The sequence below is a fragment of the Trichosurus vulpecula genome, chromosome 1 (genome assembly GCF_011100635.1).
Source record: "Trichosurus vulpecula isolate mTriVul1 chromosome 1, mTriVul1.pri, whole genome shotgun sequence".
NCBI classification, from domain to species: domain Eukaryota; kingdom Metazoa; phylum Chordata; class Mammalia; order Diprotodontia; family Phalangeridae; genus Trichosurus; species Trichosurus vulpecula.
This window is the reverse complement of record NC_050573.1, coordinates 330,175,560-330,196,202: the sequence shown is the minus strand read 5'-3', so window position 1 is coordinate 330,196,202 and position 20,643 is coordinate 330,175,560. Positions and strand designations below refer to the sequence as shown.

Sequence of the window (20,643 nt, the reverse complement as noted above, 5' to 3'; positions counted from 1 at the left end):
AAATAAGGGCTAGATCAAAGGAGGGAAATTCAGGATGAATATATAAATATCTCTACAGAGGACTCTCGAGTCATTCCCATAGAGGAGATAATTACTGCATGACTTGATATGGTCACCAATACAAAAACTAAAGCAAGGACAGAGTGTCTAGATTAGAGTCACGTTGTACAGCCATAGTTAAACTGCAGAATATTGATGATAATTCAGCAAAAAAGAGTGAGGAGTATTTAGACCTGAGAAAGAAGAGTGTCATAAACACCCACTGAGGAGACCAAATGCAGAAAGAGGGGTGTGGAATCCTACAAAGTCTATTTTCAAAATCTTCTTCAAAAGTACCTGGAAGGACACACAAAAGGTATACTTTAGTCCTTCTTAGGAAAACATTTTAGAAAATTAGGCTTGATAAAGGTGGATGACTTTGATTTTGAACTGAGTGTTAGGTTTCCTTCTGAAATACTTCTCTCATATTTTCTCTGCACGCCTGGACTTAGTTCATGGAGACTTCTTTTATATGCCTTTGCTGGTCTGTTTATCCTAGAATATTCATGACCTGAAAGATCCTTTCAAATACACTTCATAGCTACAGGATTTTGTGTGGTCCTTAACAAATTGCTGGGTGCAGGACTTGTTAATTTCCATTTCCTCTTGGCATCAGCAGCCATTGCCATGTAGGACGGGGCTTCATTTGTGACGTGGACAGACATCTTAGTCAACAATGAAGGGAGGCTAAAGCTTGTTAAAATGTTATTATTTCATTTGGTTCTAATTCCCTTTCAGAGAATATACCATTTGTGTCATTGCTGTCTTCACGTACAGTAAACATAGACTCCAAGTTCTCCTTGACACACTCTATCCTTCTGTCAAGAGGTATACAACTTTTTGAAAAGAGAGCATGAAAGAGATCACTGTTTGTATTCAAACTGTTGATTTCCTGAAAACTGGTTCCATATGATGACTGTGAACTGGGATTTTGAAAGGATTTTCTACAATTTTCTGTTGTAAATACAACAGCTTGGAGATCCTGTGTGAAAGATCATTGAGCTGACTTTTACTAGACAGTTTAAGTCCTTCGGAATGTTCGGTCATCAAGGGAGACTGGATTAATTTCCTCCAAGGTCTTTTTTGTGAAGGAGTTTTCTGTTGATTAATTACTGGCTGCATATTTTCACTTGATTCATCTGAAGGTGTACAGCTTGGAATGGATCCAATTGGTTCGAGTTCTGGAAAGGCCATTAGAGCTGTGATCTCTGGCAGGTCAGCTTGCCTTGGGTCTTCCAAAGTTTGGTCTGCCCAAATGACCATTGTCTTTTTCTCCACTAAATGTTCAATTTACTTAAAGTCAGATTCAAAGCGAGAGCTTGCTAGCCCAGCTTCTTTTAATGCCCCATGCTGCTTTCTTAGGATGGGAGCAAAGCGTTCGGCAGATTTTCTGTCAGTATGAAATCCTATAGATAGAGGTCAATGAGCATAAAAGAGTGCCGTGTGTGTGTGTGTGTGTGTGTGTGTGTGTGTGTGTGGTGTGTGTGTGTTTTATGAATGGGTGAAATTGGGGTCCTTAAAAAAAGTTTTCAGGAAAAGAACCAGTAGATACCGAGAAAAATGAAAACAAGAGAAATAATGGTGATAGCCATGGAAATGACTTGCTGAAGAAGATAGGAGTACAAAGGGTACATGCAGTCAGATTAGTCCTAGTTAGGAGAAAGGTCACCTCTTCATCACAGAGTAAAGAAGAAGAGAATATGGAATAATGTCAAGAGGTTGTGATGTAGTAAAGGAGAGAAGTGAAATAGTATAGAGAGTAAATGCAAAATGGCCTTGCAGAAGCCAAGGACTTAGCTTTGTAAAGATTAAATTTGTGGTTAAGTATCCAGTACAATTCCCAGGAAAAGGCCCTAATAAACCTGGCAGGGCAGTAATTGTGTTGCTTATTTTGACTCAGAAGTACTGATCGAAAGGTGTTTAATGGGGTGAAGTGAGAAGAATGTGGACCAAGAGTTCAGCACCTTTATAAGAGTCAGGCGGAGACCAAAATCTGAATTTGGGAACAAATCTAGTGGTTGTTTATTCTAATGAACATGAGTATAAGCACAGGTCTAAAACTAAGAGATCAAAAAATAGCAAAATGTGTGGGAGGAGGAGAAGGAAAGAGACTGGGACAATGGAAAGGACATATCCAAAATCTCTAAACTATTTCCAAGGTCTAAGATATGTTACTAAGCAGGGGCAACTATTCAACAAAATGCCACAAAGCTAGGTCAATACTGAGGTGTTTCAGCACATTTTGGTGAAGAGATTTCCAATTCACAGCACAACGTGAAGAATTAGAAAGGAATAAAGCAACAAGGGAAACTGGGGCATTTCAACCAAGCCACACCAACTATAATACTATCTCAAAGCTTAGCTGAAGATCACCTAGACTCCTTATATCTCTCTTGCTTAACTGGGCATGTGATCTCAAAATGTATGCCATGGCTTTCAATAAAGGTAGAGCCTCAGTTTTGGGTGTTGGAAGACTATCCAGCCAGAGTAGCCAGAGATTTAAGCAAGCTACTTCTCTTAGAATTTTAAACATGTTTTATCAAATCACTTAAATGAAAAGCATCCTTTAAATACACCAGGTAATGCTCCTTATTTAAAGGAGCTTTATAGAAGATCCTATTTTAAAGCAGATAATTTTAAGTACATTTACTAATATCTCATATATGTGTATGTATTACATATACATATATAGACATAGGCATTTTTTTTCTTTTTGCTTTGCATTTTGAACTTCTGTTTTTGTTTCAGAGATTCACTTGGATATATAGAAGTTGAGTTGCATTGTTATCTGAAAAGGACAAAACAAACATAATAATTAAGAGCACTTCAATAGGGCGCTTTAGCTCCTCTCAGAAGGTCCTCTTATATAACTTAAATAGTCTTGCTCTATTTGCATGCATGCACACAGACACACACACACACATGTGCAGGCACACCATTTTCACTTGCTTTTTCTGCCTAGAGCCAGAAGCAGGATCTCAGTTAATCAGAGCACTGGCCATTTATTATTGAACCAATTGTCACTAGCTCTGTGAGTTACAGCCTTGAAAGCATCCCAGTGCCAGTTCTTAGCCTTGAGCACACATGGTAACTACACCAAAGAGGATGGTCAGCTTCATTCTGTGTCATGGTAAAGTATGCAATAGTGTTCAAAGATAACTCACTAAACTCAAAAAAATTTAAGGCAATGTCATTTTATTTTCTTTAAAAGGGTATTTATTTTCATATTTCAAAATTCATAGACTCAGAGAGCCTTTTGAGAAGGAAACAAAAGAAGTCTCAAAAAGGTTTTCTTCAAAGTACATTAGTGGGGAAGTCCCAGTGAGTAAATTCCCTCTACCAAAAAGAGATCTAAAACCATTTTCTAGCTTAAAGTTCTGGAGGGCTCCCCAGGGCACTGAGAGATACAAACACATGCCCACAGTCAATGAGTCAGTATGTGGAGACACGATTTGAACTCACAGCTTCTGACTGTAAGCATAATCAGATAGTCTTGGCTATCTACTGCATGGCACTGACTCTTAGCTATAAGATAGGGAGACTAAAAAGACATAGATAAAATTCTTCGATTTTTGATTGTTTAAATATTAACCCCAAAAAGTAATACTTCATCCTTGACTGAACGATGACAATCTGAAAAATCATATGTAAAGTGCTAGATTAGATATAAAATAATATACACATGTAAGTTATTAGTAGTAATATTGTTACACTTTGATCACACGAATCAATTCATGTTAAGACAGATGGTCCAATTTTATTGTATTCCTTTCATTAGACTTTTGTCTTAAATAAGGTTATAGAATTTTGGAAGGAAGCTGAGGTTCTTCTATTCCAAAAGTTTCATGTAATATAGGGGATGGTGGGGACTGGGAGTTGGGGTGGGTGGGGGAATAAATGTAATGACTTGCCAAAGGTGAGTGATAGAATTAGAAGTAAAACCTAGGTCTTCTGACTCTAACCTAATGTATCTTCCACTCTACCACAGTGTAGTATGGCACGACAGGCTGTTGAATGGAGCTGATTAACATAGCTCTGGGAGTAACTCTTAGCTACTAACATTATACACAGGAGCTATGGTCAGCATATTTGGACCTTGACCTCACCCTTTTATGACCTGCACTAATAACAAAAGTGTCTACTTTTGAAAACCTTACTCTACACCAAACATTCCTAATACACTTGAGCCCTAGTGGATCCTTTAGTAAAACTGATTTGAGCCTGGTTGTCCTGAATAGCAAGATTTGGCAGGATTATCATGTGCTAGGAAACACTCTAAAATCTTAGTTGGAAAGTTATATGAAATTATTTCTAGTTTTATCTAATCCAGAATCTAACATCTAGTAGTTCAACGGCAACCATTAAATAATTATGATGAAAGTTTATTATCAAATGCTATTGATGATGTGATTTGTACAGAAAGTTTTAAATCATCCAATTACAGGTTCAAAGATCAGTCATCTAGTTCAATTCCCTTTTTAACATGAAGAAAGTGATGATCAGAGAGGTAAAGAGTCTAAGAGAAGGTGACATAGGTAGTAAGGAACAAATCTGGTACTTGAACCCAATTCCTTTTACTCCAAATCTAGAGCTCTTTTCACTGCCTGATGTGCCACCTTGGTATACATTCAATTATTCATCAAATGTCTATTTAGATCCTACATGTGTAGAGTATCGATAAAAATGAATAAAATAGGATTCTTCCTTTCAAAGATCTTACAATGTAGAAGGATTGGGAAAGTCAATGCATAAATCATTATGCTAGATATAAAAATGAAAGAATAAATGGGGAATAAAATGTGCTGAGATGGCAATAATAATTTTGAGGCATATGTAATGTTTTATGTATGCCCAAATACTTTCACATATATTATTTCATTTAAACCTTAAACAATCCTGTGAGATAGATGAGAAAAATGTTATCTTCAACAATTTTGAATGGTTCTGGTTTTACTCTCCCTAATTTACAGATGAACATCTGTTCCAAAAGGTTGTGACTTAATCAGCGTCACTCAGCTAATTAATGTCAGAATCAGGACTTAAACACCATTGTTACAAATCTAGATTCTATGTTTTTCCCCGTCACACTACCCTGTTTCTTTTTTTAATGATTATTACTAGAAGTCATAGTAATAGTAACTGCAGTAGTAGCAGTAGTAGGTGTAGTAGGCATAGTAGGAGTAGGAGTAGGAGGAGGAGGAGCCAGCATTTATATAGACTTGAAAGTTTGTAAAGTGATTTATATATGTTACCCTATTTAAACTTGGATCACATACTGCTTTCCTTGCTGACACAAATTTCTTTCCTATTATGTTTTGCTAATTTTTTAAGACTGAATGAAATCATGTATTACACTCACATATTCAGAAGTTCAACTTCCAAGAATATTTGTGACAAATATTTAAATGAATTTAAAGCAAGGGAATTTTAAAACACCTGAGGACCTTAACGATATCATAAAACCACGGATCTTAGACTCCCCCCTTTCAAAGCATTAAAGGAGACATCAGGCCATCATTCAGGCTTGTGGCCTCAACTTACACAGAGTTGTAATTATTTTGGTTATGTGATTTTTCAAACTAGGACAGATTAGAAACAAGCAATTAGGAGGAGGATTTCAGGAGTCAAGCCTGTCCACTCACTATTGAAGTAAAAGGAGGTCATAAGAAAGGGAAACCCAGATAAGCTATTATATTAAGGCATTAGTATTTGTTTGTCTTTATAATGATCTTTGAGCCTTGAAAGACCGAGTTAAATTGCCTTTATTATACTGTTTATTCCATTGAAGTTTTACTCCTTTACTACATATTGTTAAGGAGGTGGGTGACTTTGGATTTTAAAAGATTGTGCCTGTAGGACATAAGGCCTACATAATCCTGATAACCCTAATAACCTTGAGGTACAGGCTCAACAACAGATTGACACACAGAGAACATCCAAATTTATCAGCAGAGAGTTTATCATCACCAGAAGAATGAGCAGCTGATAAGAGAGAGAGAGAGAGAGAGAGAGAGAGAGAGAGAGAGAGAGAGAGAGAGAGTGTGTATGTGTTCTGTTGTTATTTTACCACCACAAGTCACTAAATTATATAAGGATTATAATCTGCCTTGGCGAAGAGAATATCCTTACCAATAAAATTATACATCATCTGAATAAAATAATTATTTTTCAAATTAAAGAGAAACCAAGTAAAGCAAATAACTGGCCATCTGACCCTGAGCAAATCACTTAACCTCTCAATGCCCTCAGACAAACCTCTCAGACCACTAAATGCAAATCAGATACTGTTCTGATTTGGTAAAGGGAGTTTTCTTTTCTGAAGGTCTCTATATGAATGACATTATCAAACTGATTTAATAAACAAAACAAACATTATGTATGCAATTCATAATTTAAAAAAACAAACTAACATGTATGTCTAATGTAAAAAAAATGCTTCCTATTGAGGCTTCTGTTACTTGGACAACTCTTAAATGTGAAACACTGAATCCTCAGGCTGGTAATACTGGATTGATGAGGCATGTCTGTGCATCAATTCATATTTCAAGTAAAACTGTTTTCTTTCCTTGTATTACAATGGAAAGATGTGTTATAAAACATGGGGCTAATTTATGAAATTATTTTTGCTCTTGAGTAGGATTTTAAAAATAGAACTAGCCCAGTCTGCCTAGTGGAGTTGATCCATCTCTTCAGTATTGTCTGGAAGGAGCAAAACCTAGACTTCTGTCTCAGTAAATCTATTTTTCCTTGGGTACCCTGTTATCACTTTTTAATTTAACTTGCCTTCTTTTTTTACAAAAAAAAAATCTCATTTTAATTCATTTTTATGTTGTTTGGGGAGCAAAATGTACTATGCTGTTTTAACAGGACTTTCCATGATGTTATGCTTATCTTGAGTTTTATTTTCAACCCAATATAGATGTCTGATATGGGCTTGTGATGGCTTTAATCTTTTTTTCACAAGTGATGAAAATCTGTGTTTATCAAGTGAATATGTCTCAAACAAGTTCTGCCAAGAACAAAAATATCTAGTATATTTTATTGAACCTGAAGAGGATGCTAACTTTTATCAAACATGACAGAGATATTTTCTTCTTATCTTCTATGCGAAATGATAATTGCATTCTCTTTAGATGTTATAAAGGCATGTTCTGTAGAAATCACCAAGGTTTTCAGGGTGGCATCCTGGTAAATGAAGCTTCACTGAAATGAAACTTCAGCTAGAGAAATAAGAAATGCTCAGTGTCAACAACAGTTATTACAACTGGCACCAGTGGACTACCATACTCCAAGGTAACCTGAGGCCATGATGGTCATGCATCATTCTCACAGAGGTTAGCCATGTAGCCCTGTGTATGATTTAGCTAAAAGAATACCTGCACCAATGAATGTCATACCCCATAGTTGCAGGGAAGAGCTTTGATTTCATGAAATGAAGTTCCACATATGTATCCAATCTGATACAATAGTTCAACACATAATGTTCTGCTCATATCTGTGGAATCTGCCAAAGAAGTGTGCATACACTGCTGAGATGTGAGCTACTCCAAAGTTCCAAAATTCTCTTGGAAAACATTGGCACAATAGTGTTGTAGCTTTTTTTTTAAGTAAAGAGAAATAAGTGAGAGTGTGTGTGTGTGTGTGTGTGTGTGTGTGTGTGTGTGTGTGTTTATGTGTGTATGATATTACAGCCAATTCCCCAGCTCAGCCACCAAATCTTATCGACCTGGACTAGACTGACCAAACACCTTCCTCTCTTGGTTAATTACAGGAAAAATCAGGTAACCTTTGCATTTAAATAGATTTCTAAAGCAAAAGCCTTTTTAATTTCACTTTTCTCCCCTCCTAAAAGCACGCACGTGCATGTGTGTTTGTGTGTGTGTGTGTGTCTGTGTGTGTGTGTCCCCTTACCATTGATCTGTGAGAGGAGAGTTTAGGACACATATGAGTTATATCAAGATCATGTTTATGTTCTTAAATTTATCCTTCCTAATCTTTGTATTACTGTTCAAGGCTTTCTGTAATCATTACTTGGCAAAATGTGTTCTGGAAAGACGCAGTATTCCGAGTAACAGGCAGTAAATGAATTGGAGCTCCATGGATATATAAACACAGTGCCTCCCCCTACTTGGTAGACCTATCCTGACTTTTCTTGGATTCTCCACCCCCCCCACCTAAGTTTTTTTTTTTTAATTAACACAATTAATTTTGTTGATTGGTGACTGTTCATGAAAATGGAGGTTTGAAACCAATCAAACGAGTTTCCTATAAACCCCTTGTACCAACTTATAAAGTATCTGTTCTTATTATGGACTGTGGAGTAAGTGGGATGAAAGAATTCAGGTGACAGTCAACAATCATATCACTTGCTTTTGGCCCAGGAGGCAGAGCTCTAGACTTGAAATCAAGAAGACCTAAAGTCAAATCAAGCCTCAGACTATTGCTTCCTGTGTGGCCTTCATTGGTCAAATATTAACCTTTGTCTGGCTCAATTCTTTTCAAGTATAAAATGTGACTGTTACAGAGCCTACCATTCAGGTTTGCTGTAAGGATCAAATAAGGTAATATTTTTGAAGCTTCTAGAACAATGCCTGGTCGATAGTAGAAGGAGCTTAATAAACATGTTTTCCTTTCTTCCTTCCTTTCCCTCCTTCTTTACTTCCTTCCCTACTTCTTTCACTTCTTCCTTGGTTTCTTCTTCCCTCCCTCTTTTTATACTTACTATCCTGGGAGTACTAATAAATTAATTGGTTTGCCAAAACCAAAAAGGATTTGTGAATGGTAGAAATTGAACCAGGGCTATCTACCACATCACTCTCTATCTACTACAACAAACTTGATCTCTAAGAAAATATATTGTCCAATATGCTATATTTAATCTTTGCAAATAGACTTAACAGGGCTAAAATGGGGGAGGTAGAGCCAGAATAACAGAGTAGAGGCAGCAACCCAACAGAACTCTTCCAGCATTCCCTTCCATACAACTTTAAAATAATGCCTTAAATTGAATTCTGGAGTGCCAGAGCCAAAAAAAGATCAGGCAAGACATTCAGCCTAAGACTACTTAGTAGCTTACAAGGAGAAGTCTCTGACACTAGGATTGAGTCCAGCCTGTAGCTAATGTGGTGCGAGAAGCAACTGTGGGCTTTGGAGGTGGCTGGTACAGTAACAGCAACATCAGCTTCTCAGCCAAGAGATGATAAAGGGTTGGACAGTTCATCAGAACGAGACAACAGGCAATCCTTTGCTGGCACTGGGTGCAGGACTAGGCACTGTTAGCACTTTATTGCTCATACAGAGATTTAGGTAAGTGCTTGTGGTCAGTCATGAGGGAGCAGGGGTTCTGACTGCAGTTCCAAGGCAGAGAGAAACACTAGGGCTTGTGACCTCAGAAGTAGAAGCCCTCCCTGTATAAAGACCAGAGCATCGACTAGGAGAATAGTAACCACACTTCCCTCCATGTCACACCACTTTGGAAAAACTGAAAACTTGAAGACCTTCAGAACTAACTCTATAAACAGCAGCATGAAAAAGTCTAAAACTTGGGACAGTCCTTCTCTACCCCCCCAGGTGAGCAGAGCCCAACTTTAACATTAAATCCAAAGTTAAGTTATAGGCTGGAGCAACAAGCAAATAACAACAACTAAGAATTTAACCGTAAAAGGCTACTACAGTGGAAAGAAAGACAAGACACAAAGTCAAAAGAAGAAAACAATGTCAAACAGCTATAACTAAAACCTCAGAGGAAAAAAAAAAACAACTAATTGAACACAAGCCCAAAAAAGGATACCTAGAACATTTAAAGAGATGAGTGGTAGAGGAAAACCTGTGAGAGGAATGAAAGCAAAGCAAGACAACTGCAAAAAGAGAATTAACAGCTTTGGAAAAGAGGCACAAAAAATATTGAAGCAAATAATACCTTAAAAAACAGAACTGGCCCAATGTCAAAAGAGGCACAAAAATTCACTAAAGAAAAGAACTCCTTAAAGAGCAAAAATGGCCAAATGGATAAATAGGTATAAAAGCTCACTAAAGAATTCCTTAAAAAACTAAAATTGGACTTTTAGAAAGTAATGACCCCATGAGACATCAAGAAACAATAAAACAAAGTTGAAAAAAAATTTTAAAAAAGAGAAGAAAATGTGAAATATTGAATTAAAAAATAACAGACCTGGAAAAAAGCTTAAGGAGAGATAATTTAAGAAATTCTAGACCACACACAACTCAATATAGAAATCTATCTTACCTAACAAATGAGTAGGAGGGGAAGGTGATAAAAGAAATGGGTGGTGATACAAGGGAGGGCAGATTAAGGGAGGTGGAGGGCAGAAACAGAATAAACTTTTGAACAGGGACAGGGCAAAAAGGGAAAGATAAATAGAAGAAAATAGGATGGAAGGAAATACACAGTTAATAATCATAACTGTAAATGTGAATGTTATAATCTCACCCATGAAACAGAAGCAGATAGGGAAGCAGAAAATTGGGAGAAAATCTTTACAACCAGTATCTCTGATAAAGGCCTCCCTCATATCTAAAATATACAGGCAACTGAGCCAAATTTATAGGAGTACAAGTCATTCCCTAATTGAGAAATAGTCAAAGGATAAGAACAGGCAATTTTCAGAGGAAGAAATTACAGATATCTACAGTCATATGAAAAAATGCTCGAAATCACTACTGACTAGAGAAATGCAAATCAAAACAACTCTTAGGTACCACATCTCTCCTGTCAGATTGGCTAAAATGACAAAACAGGAAAACGATAAATGCTGGAGAGGCTGTGCGAAAATTACAACATTGCTACATTGTTGATGCAGTTGTGAACTGATCCAGCCATTCTGGAGAGCAATTTGAAACTATGCCCAAAGGACTATAAAAATTTCTATACCCTTTGACCCACTAATACTACTTCTAAAGCTGTATCTCAAAGACATCACACAAGTGGGAAATGGACCTGTATGTACAAAAATATTTTTAGCAGTTCTTTTTGTGGTGGCAAAGAATTGGAAATCAAGGAGGATGCCCATCAATAGGGGAGTGGCTAAACAAATTGTGGTATATGAATGTAATGGAATACTATTGTACTATAAGAAATGAGGAGCAGTTGGACTTCATTATAACCTGGAAAGACTTATGAATTGATGAATGAGGGGAGAAGAACCAGGAGATCATTATCCATGATTACAGACACATGGTATTTGTAAGGACTAACTTTGATAGATATGTCTCCTCTCATCAGTGCAAAGTTCAAAGACAGTTCCAAAAGATTCACGATGGAAAAAGCTACGCACATCCAGAGAAAGAATTATGGAGTCTGAATGCAGATTCAGGCAAACTATTTGTTCTCTTTTTTTCCCTTCTTTTTTGTTTTCATTTCGTCCTTCTCATGATTCATTCCATTGGTTATAATTCTTCTTTACAAGTAAAGTGTTATGTAAATAAGTTCAATGTGAAGGTATATGTAGAACCTATATTGGATTACATGCCATCTTGGGAGGATAGGAGGGAAGAGATGAAGGGAGAGAAAATACGGAACCAAAAAAATTGTGAAACTGAGTGTTGTAAACTAAAAATAAAAAAAAAATAATAATTTAAAAATTAAAAAGAAACAGAAGCAGATAAAAGAATGGAATTAGAAACCAGAATCCAACAATATGTTGTTTACAAGAGACAAATTCAAAACAGAACTATGTGAACAAAGTTAAATAAAAGTCTGGAGCAAAATCTATTATGCTTCATCTAAAGTTTTAAAAAAAAAGTAGATGTAGAAATCATGATCTCAGACAAAACAAAAGAAAAAAATAGACCTAATTAAAAAATCATGCAAACTCTATTTAGACAATGAAGTAGTATCAGTAGTATCAAAATGTTTTACAGCAACTTTCTCAGACAAAGGCCTTATTTCTCCAATACATAGAGAACTGAGGCAAACTTATAACAAATAACATCTATTTCCGAAATGATAAATGGTCAAGGGACATGAACGGGCAGTTTTCAGAAGAAGAAATAAAAATTATCAGTAGTCATATGAAAAAATGTTCCAAATCACTATTGATTAGAGTAATGCAAATTAAAACAGCTCTAAAGAACCACCTCATGCAGATCAATTGGCTAATAAGGCAGAAAAGAAAAATGACAAATGTTGGAGGGGATGTGGAATAATAGGGACACTAATGCACTGTGGGTAGACTTGTGAACTGATCCAAAGATTCTAGAGAGCAATTTGTAACTAGGGCCACAGAGCTATAAAACTGCAGAGCTTTAAAACCTTTAACCAAGCAATACCACTGCTGGCTTTGTACCACAAAGATATCAGAGAAAATGGAAAATGACGCATAAGTACAAAAACATCTACAGCAGCTCCTTTTGTGGTGACAAAGAATTAGAAACTGACAGGCTGCCCATCGATTGGGGAATGGCTGAATAAGCTGTGGTATATGACTGTGATGGAATAATATTGTGCTATAAGAAATGATGAACAGGATGCTTTCAGAAGAACCTAGAAAGACTGATATGAACTGATGCAAATGAAGTTAGCGGAACAAGGAAAATGTTGCACACAGTAACAACAGTATTGTACAATGATGAGCTATGAATGACTTAGCTATACTCTGCATTACAATGATTCAAGACAATTCTAGAGGACTTATGATGAAAAATAGCATCCATCTCAAGAAAAAGAACTGACGGAATATGAGCGCAAATTGAAGCATACTTTTTAAAACCTTTTTTTAAATACTGTTTTCAATATGACAAAACAGGAAACTGATAAATGTTGGAGAAGATATGGGAAAATTGGAACACTAATGCATGGTTGGTGGAGCTGTGAACTGATCCAACCACTCTGGAGAGCAATTTGGAACTATGCCCAAAGGGCTATGAAACTGTGCATACCCTTTGAGCCAGCAATACCAATACTAGGTCTGTATCCCAAAGAGATCATAAAAGGGGGGAAACAGCCCACATGTACTAAAAAATATTCATAGCAGTTCTTCTTGCAGTGGCAAAGAATTAGAAACTGGAGGGATGCCCATCAATTGGGGAATAGCTGGGCAAGCTGTGGTATATCAATGTAATGGATTACTATTGTTCTCTAAGAAGTGATGAGCAGATGGATTTCAGAAAAACCTGGGAACACTTACATGAACTGATGTTGAGTGAAGTCAGCCAAACCGGAAGAACATTGTACACAGTAACAGCCACATTGTGTGAAAACCAATTTTGATAGACTTAGCTTTTCTCAGCAATGCAATGATCAAAGACAATTCCAAAAGACTAATGATGAAAAGTACTATGCATATCCAGAGAAAGAACAATGTTGTCTAAATACAGATCAAAGCATACTATTTTCTCCTTTTTTTTTTCTCTTGGTTTTTCCTTTTGTTCTGATTCTTCTTTCACAACATGACTAATGTGGAAATATGAGCAATGTAATTGTAAATTTATAGCCTATATCAGATTGCAGGCCCTCTTGGCGATGGGGAGAGGAAAGAGGGGGGAAATTTGGAATTCAAAATCTTATAAAAATGAATGTTGAAAACTAAAAATTAATTCATTTTTAAAAGAAGAAAAACTAAATTATTCTTGTTTTTGGTCTTTTTTTTTCATTTAAAACATGGCTAATCTGGTATGTTTTGCCTTTTAAAAGAGGGTAATGGAAGGGAGGGAGAGAATTTAGAAGTCAAAATATTTTTAAAAAACCTAAAGTTAAATTTTATTGCTTACATGCAATTGAGAAAAAAATTAAAATTAAATAATAAAAAAACGCCATTACTACGGAACACACGTAGGCAGTTAGAAACAACTGTGTCCTGGGCTAACTAATCTAGCTAATAGGTGTCCAAGCAACCTGGACACCCATTTAATTCTCCCTATATTCTCCATGGTCACCTCTTTATAATCATCCAAATTTCCTACCTTCAACCTGTGACATCCCCTTACACCTGAACAAAGTAGTAACTCATTTCTTTTATCTCACCAGAGGCCAAGTCAAATTTGCAAATGCTGACTACTCAGGTACAAATTTCCAGGGTGAGTATTCAATTGATCTATTTGCTTCTCTCTCCTTCCTTTTGTTTGCATATATTGTTAACATTTTCCTTCTGTCAGTGAGTAGGGCAGTCATCAAAAGAATATGAGTTGCTATGTGATACACAAGTAAATAGGTCTTGAAAACAGATGAAAAGGTCTGTAGACAAATCACACAATCCAGTTTTGTGGAATTTTGTACTTCAGTAAGACTTTAGATGTATCCAATCCAACCATCTGCCAGAGAACCTCTACAACACTCCCTTTGAAGCAGTCAGTTGTCCAAGTTCTGCTGGAAGAATTCCTATGAAAGTAATTAAACTTTTGTCATTGCTGTTTGCTTCCTCCTGTTCCATCTTACGCTCCTCCCTACTTGTCTCCACCACACCCATATTCAGAAATATCAATATAAATCTTCTCTGAAACAAGTCAGGAATGGGGAACCTGTGATCTTGAGGCCACATCTGGCCTTCTAGGTCCTTGGGTGAAGCCTTTTGACTGAGTCCAAGTTTTATAGAATAAATCCTTTTATTATTGGGATTTGTTCTGTGAAGTTTGGATTCAGTCACAGTGCCACACTTGAGGACCTAGAGAGCCACATATGGCCTTGAGGCTGCAGGTTCCCCACGCCTGTGTCCTATATTTACCTTAGAAAATCAAAAAAGGATGAGTTCTCCATGGTATAATTGGCACAATTGACTTCATAGGAGTTGCTATCCGAAAAGGGGTTTATATACGTGAATCATTCAGATTATTAGTGCTACTGATTTAAAGATAATTTTAATGAAAGGTATACATCACAAATTTCTTTAGTCTTTTTCTCTTATTTGCCACCTCCTCCTTTGCAATTTACTTTAGTTAATCTTTTAACAATATTCACAAAGGTCTCTTTTTCAAAAGTTTATTTTGATCTTCACCCATCCCTGCCATCTGGTGTACATGCATGGAGCCAAAATTTGCTAAACCACACCAAGCCTACTTTAATTCACTTTTTGTCTTGGCAAAACCAAAAGGGTATTTGTGATGGAAGGTGGGGAAGGAGAGGACAATGGTAAGAATTTGGGGACCCAGATGCCCCCCAAATGTCTTAAGATTAGTGGTGGCAGCTGGTTGGCTATGGTACTACTACCTCTGTTACTGACTTTGGACTCAAACTACCTATGAAACGTTGTCACTAAGCATAGATCCTAGACTTTTTTGAGCTCTCTATAAAAGGTGGGAAAATGTAAAATAAAAAGGTTTTCCAGTCTATCCAGAAAAACCTAATTAAAGACAATTTATTTATTTTTTATAATACGGTATGGTGGGAATTTTATATTATCTTACCTTAATTTAGGATGTTTCTTGGCCTAGTAATAACAAAAATTGGGTAGCCACAACAGCAAGACCATCTGGTGTACAACTGGTTTTGGTAGCTGTCTGTTCAGCCATTATTTTCAGTGAGTCCAGGGATATCACACAGAAAAGAATTATTTTGAAAGCACAAGTTAGTTGATACACATTAAAAAGTTCATTAAGAAATGCTTCTAAAAGCAGTATATACCTTACAACTTGAAAGGAAGCATATGGTAGGGGATAGGACTTGACTCAAGTTTGGCTTTTGATATATATTTGTTGTTTGGACCTGGGCAAGTAAGTCTTGAACCGCTCAGTGTCTGCTTGCAACTCTCCAAGACAATAAATTGGAGGACAGTTGGTGATTTACTTTGGAGGATGGAGTTTACTTCCATAAAACATCCCTACACCAATTTAATCACAGCTTTTAAAAACAAAATATCTAGTGTGATTTCTGGGCATCAATCATATAATTTTGAAATCTAATCTACTATGATGTATGACGGCCTTGAAAATGGGGTAACAGTCCATTTTTACCTTTTGCAGAGAATTTTGCCTAAGTCTTAAAAGGATATCTGTATCTGTCTATCTATACATACAAACATATATACACATATATATTATTTATGTATGTATAAATACATATATAAACATTTTCAGTAAACATTAACAATAACCTCTTTTGTCAATATATTTCTATTATATTATGTTATGGAAATGTTTATTTTATTCCATAAATTAAAAAATAAATAAATAAAAATTAAATATATACACATATGCACGTGTATATACATATGTGTGTATTTATGTGTGTGTGTATATATATATAATATATATATATATATATATAGTATAACATGTTCAGATGTAATTATTTTGATGGTCCCATGTTAACTTCAATAAAGAATGTTTTATATTCTCCACTATACATCAAAGTTAAAAATTAATTGCATGTTGAACATTGTGAAGTTTATAAAAGTTATTTTTTTCTATTTTGGAGCCAATGAAGGTCACTAAAACTAGCAGCTGCAGAAGGCTAATTAGAGTAGCATTAATTCACAGCCTGGTCAGCAATCCAAGCAAATAGGCAATTGATTTAATGCAGTAACTAATCTACCATTGAAATCCCAGAAGCTCTCACTTTACTAGAAAGCTAAGGCTATCAGAGAAAGAGCCGTGTCCATCCTGGTAAGATTTTAATTCATCAATTTGTAGAATTTCAAGGGAATAATAGACAGATAATAAAGTTGTTTTTTAGCATGGTTCAAAATCCTCTCTATGCTGTATTGTATCAAGGCTGGAGACACTGTAGAAATTGATGAAGCAGGGCATATGGGCATTAAAGTAAATTCATTAACATTTTGAAGAAATAATGAATGCCATTAAATCAAAATTAAGTTTCAAACTAATAAGGACTATTTTATGATAATTACCTTTGTCAAAATTCTTAAGTAGCTAACCAGAATACATCTAGACATCCATATATTGTTTATATGTTTCATGCTGATTTCATTTTTCTGGATATCCATCATCTTCAAAATAAGCAAATTGATCAGGCAGAAAGTTTTCTTTTTTTCATAGTTTCTTCATTTAATTTGTTTTGGAAAGACTCTTTTAAACACTTATAATTAGCATACCAAAAAGAAATCCCTATCCTACTTAGTGTAACACACTTTAAAAATATATTTAATAGAAAGATGACCTCACTTCTGTCTGAATGACTCTGGGCAACTCATTCTTGTCTTTGTTGCAGTCAAATCTCTAAGATCATAAGTTACAGAACATATGTTGGACTGCATTTGGAAAATGAGGCCTGAGGAAGAGGAGGAGAAAGCAAACAAAAACCAAAAGCTAGGAAGATGATAAAGATGAATGAGCATCTTGTTCTTTTAATGTATTTTGTCATCATTAGTTTTTCATTGAGACTTCTTGGAACATGTGTTTCTTGGAAGGATTATCTATTCTGATAATTATAATGTCAAATTCGCTTGGAAAGAAAGTATCAGTTCAGGTAAGTTAATCATTTGAATGTTCCTCTCCATTCTAAAAAGAATCATTTTTTAAGTACTATTAAGATCTATAATTATGGAAAGCTAGATATTGCGTATTTTCTAAGTTGCTCTTCTAGTCTCTCTCTGAATTCCTTATATTTTCTTGTTCCTTCAAAGAGCCCCATTTTAATCCACTTCTAGAATGTTGCTGATAGCAAGATCAATGCTAATCACATTATCCTTTATTAGATTATACAGTAACATTTTAGTGTCATCCTATAGGCAGTGATAGATGACCTATAAGGTCACTTATATTGTATCATTATATGACACTATGGAAGATTCTAAGACAATTTTCTATGTCTTTTTAAAGATAAATGATTTTACTCACTAATGAATACGTGGGTAGTAACCTTGGTTAAGATAGATTACTTGCTATATTGAATTCCCTAGAAAAGCAGATCCATATATTTGGATACATTGACAAAGTGATTTTTAACTATATCTATAAATAATGTCATTCATTTGACTGAGAATTCTTAGCGTCCATTTTCATTTAAACTTTAGAAAATGACATTTTAGCCCAAAGTTATTGCACATCTAAAAAGAGGCTTAAAAGAAAAGCATTTATTGTGCTTGTTATTATTATTTAAGTAGGAATTCAATGTACATTTATTATGTGAATGAATAAACAACATTCATGACAAGAAACCTTATATGATGAGGGAAGAGCAGAGGAGGGAGAGGAGAAGGAAAGAGCAGAGAGAGTCAGAAAGACAGACAGAGACACAGAGACAGAAATAGGCAGAGGAACACAGAGACATAGAAAGACAAACACACTAAGAGAGATAGAGACTGTTATGGCCTACTTATGAGTTTATTGGTGGTCTAAGATTCAGTCTGTACAATTATAAGCAGGATTGGAAGGAATTAAGCAGTATGTGTTGAGAAAGTGGAAGCTGAGCACAGAGTATTCTTTTGAGGAAAGTTTGGGTAGAAGGAAAGAAGGGTAAATAAGGAGAATGGTGGCTAGAAGAGATACAAGGGTTGGGGAACAGATTTAAGGGTAGGGACAGGCTATTAAAAACTTACAGAAATTTGGTTGCAACAGTGAAGGAAAGTGAGAGAGCTCATTGGGGAAAGAGATATAATACAGAGAAAAGAGTGTTGGACTTGCAGGCAGATGAAGCTTAAATCATTTATATGGCTAGATGTCACCAGGGCAAGTCACTAACGTCAGCGTCCTCACATGTAAAATGGGAATAATAATATCTACCTCACAAGTATGTTTCAGCAATCAAATGAAATTGATGGAGTCATGGGACCTGAACTCCTAAAAGGAAAAAACCCTGTCTTTGAAAGTAAACCGGTCCCTGAATTTTCCCATACATTTGGTAAACCAGATCACTGATGCCTCCATCCAAGGCATCTGGCCCACCCCAGCCCACCTTGATCATTAGTTAGCTTACTTAACACTCCTGAATCCCATCCAGATCTTCTTACTGCCCCTTTTTCTGCATAAAAATACCAATCTTACCCCCATTAAACAGCCCAGATTTTTAGAATCTCCCCACTTCTACCGGTAATACAATAAACCTTGCTACCTTGACTGAAAGGAGGCTTGAATGGTCAAATTATTTTGACCCAGACTCACCCTACAAAATTGCATTTCAGGGTTCCCAGCACCCCAAAAAGCAACATATTAGTGGTCTGTAAGGGGAGATTGTCTGACCCTACCAAGCCCTCCTCTAGTCAAGCCTGGAAGATATTTAGAAGCCTCCTCTCTCTCTGTATCCCTTTCTCGATCTGCAGTTGGGGTCCTTCTCCAAGCTCCTAGAAAGGCTTGAAGATACTTTTGGAGCCCAAAGCTCTCAGGATCTCAGTCCAACAGTTCAGTTACAGGCCATGGACCCAGGCACATCTTCCGCCTCATACAGGACAGATGTCTTATCCAAGAGTGTATGTATGCCCACTGCTTTCGATTCTCTACAATCCCAGAGAACTGGGAAAATTGCATGTGCTTTTTTTGGTTTGTTAAGGCTTACTACAGCCCAGCCCAGGATCCTCCTTCATGGAGGGACTCCAGGGCCCCATGCCGGTGTCTGCCAGAGCCCCCCTTCTCTTCTGGCCTCATGGCCACCAGAACCTTAAGCCCAGCAGCCGGATACAGAGGGACTTCCTTCAAGATTTGCCCCTAGGTTTGAATTGGTAAAAGCTTGGTCTTCAAGACCTTGAAAAGGAAAGCTTTGAGCCTGGCTTTAATACACCCTAGAGGACCATGAAAATTATTGTACCTGGCCTCAATATGATCTAGAAGACCAGGAAAAATTGTAAAGATTAAAAAAAAATATTCTCAAGATTCTTCTTCCTGTAGTCCTGGCTCTGACCCGGTCAAGGCTACAGTGAAAAGTCAGAACAGCTAAAAACATCTAAGCAGATTCTGATCATTAAGGAGTTTTGAAACATCTCCTTACAATCCCAGTCATTCCCTTTTCCCCATTCCCTTCCCTTGGGTCAAGAGGGTATCTCAGTTCTGGCACTGCAAATAGCCTCGTATTTTCTGGTTAACCCCTCTTGTCCCAGATCAGACTAAGGGAAGAGAGTGCTGGAGAATGGTAGGAAATTTGCATTATCCCTCCCCCACCTGAGAACTCACCCTCCCCCACCTGGCAAAAGGAAGGAAGGGGGAACGACAGCAGCTACAGGGAGGCCCCACTAGCAATGTTCCTGGCCCCTGGGCACCCTATAGCCCACCCAGAAATCCTGGAAGTATCACCCAGGTTTAGCATATCCTGTTCACCACCACCACCAGTAGCTGTGGGTGAAAGAGATATGGGTGAAAGCAGCAGTACTGGGTAAGAAGCCAGCCAGCCTCCACACTTGGGTGAGCCCACTCTTTTAAAAAGTTGAATTTGTAACATGTTAATGATGAGATGCTGATTTTCTGCGTAAAAGAATTTGGATATGTATTCAACAAGATTGAAGTCACCTAATCGGTAATGGGTTTGTTCTGCCATTTAGAAATCTGGATATTTTCACCTTGGCCTATAGTTAAGAGGAAGCTACAGCTAAAACAATTTGGCTCTCACTTATGAAAACTGTAAGACTGTTAACTAAAATATTTGGGTTATTTTCAACACTAAAACCTAAAACAGGTAGTTGATTTCTGTGTGTGTTGAAAGGAGGAGATGAGGAGAAAGTGTCATCCAGATTGGTTCTGCCCCCTCAGAGCAGTCCTCAGGGCTAG

General features: G+C 36.6%; 1 pseudogene; it reads right to left on the bottom strand.

Annotated features, from left to right (window-relative positions):
• Positions 1 to 362: 362 nt before the first annotated feature.
• LOC118837950 lies at positions 363 to 20,413 on the bottom strand (annotated as a pseudogene).
• Positions 20,414 to 20,643: the final 230 nt, after the last annotated feature.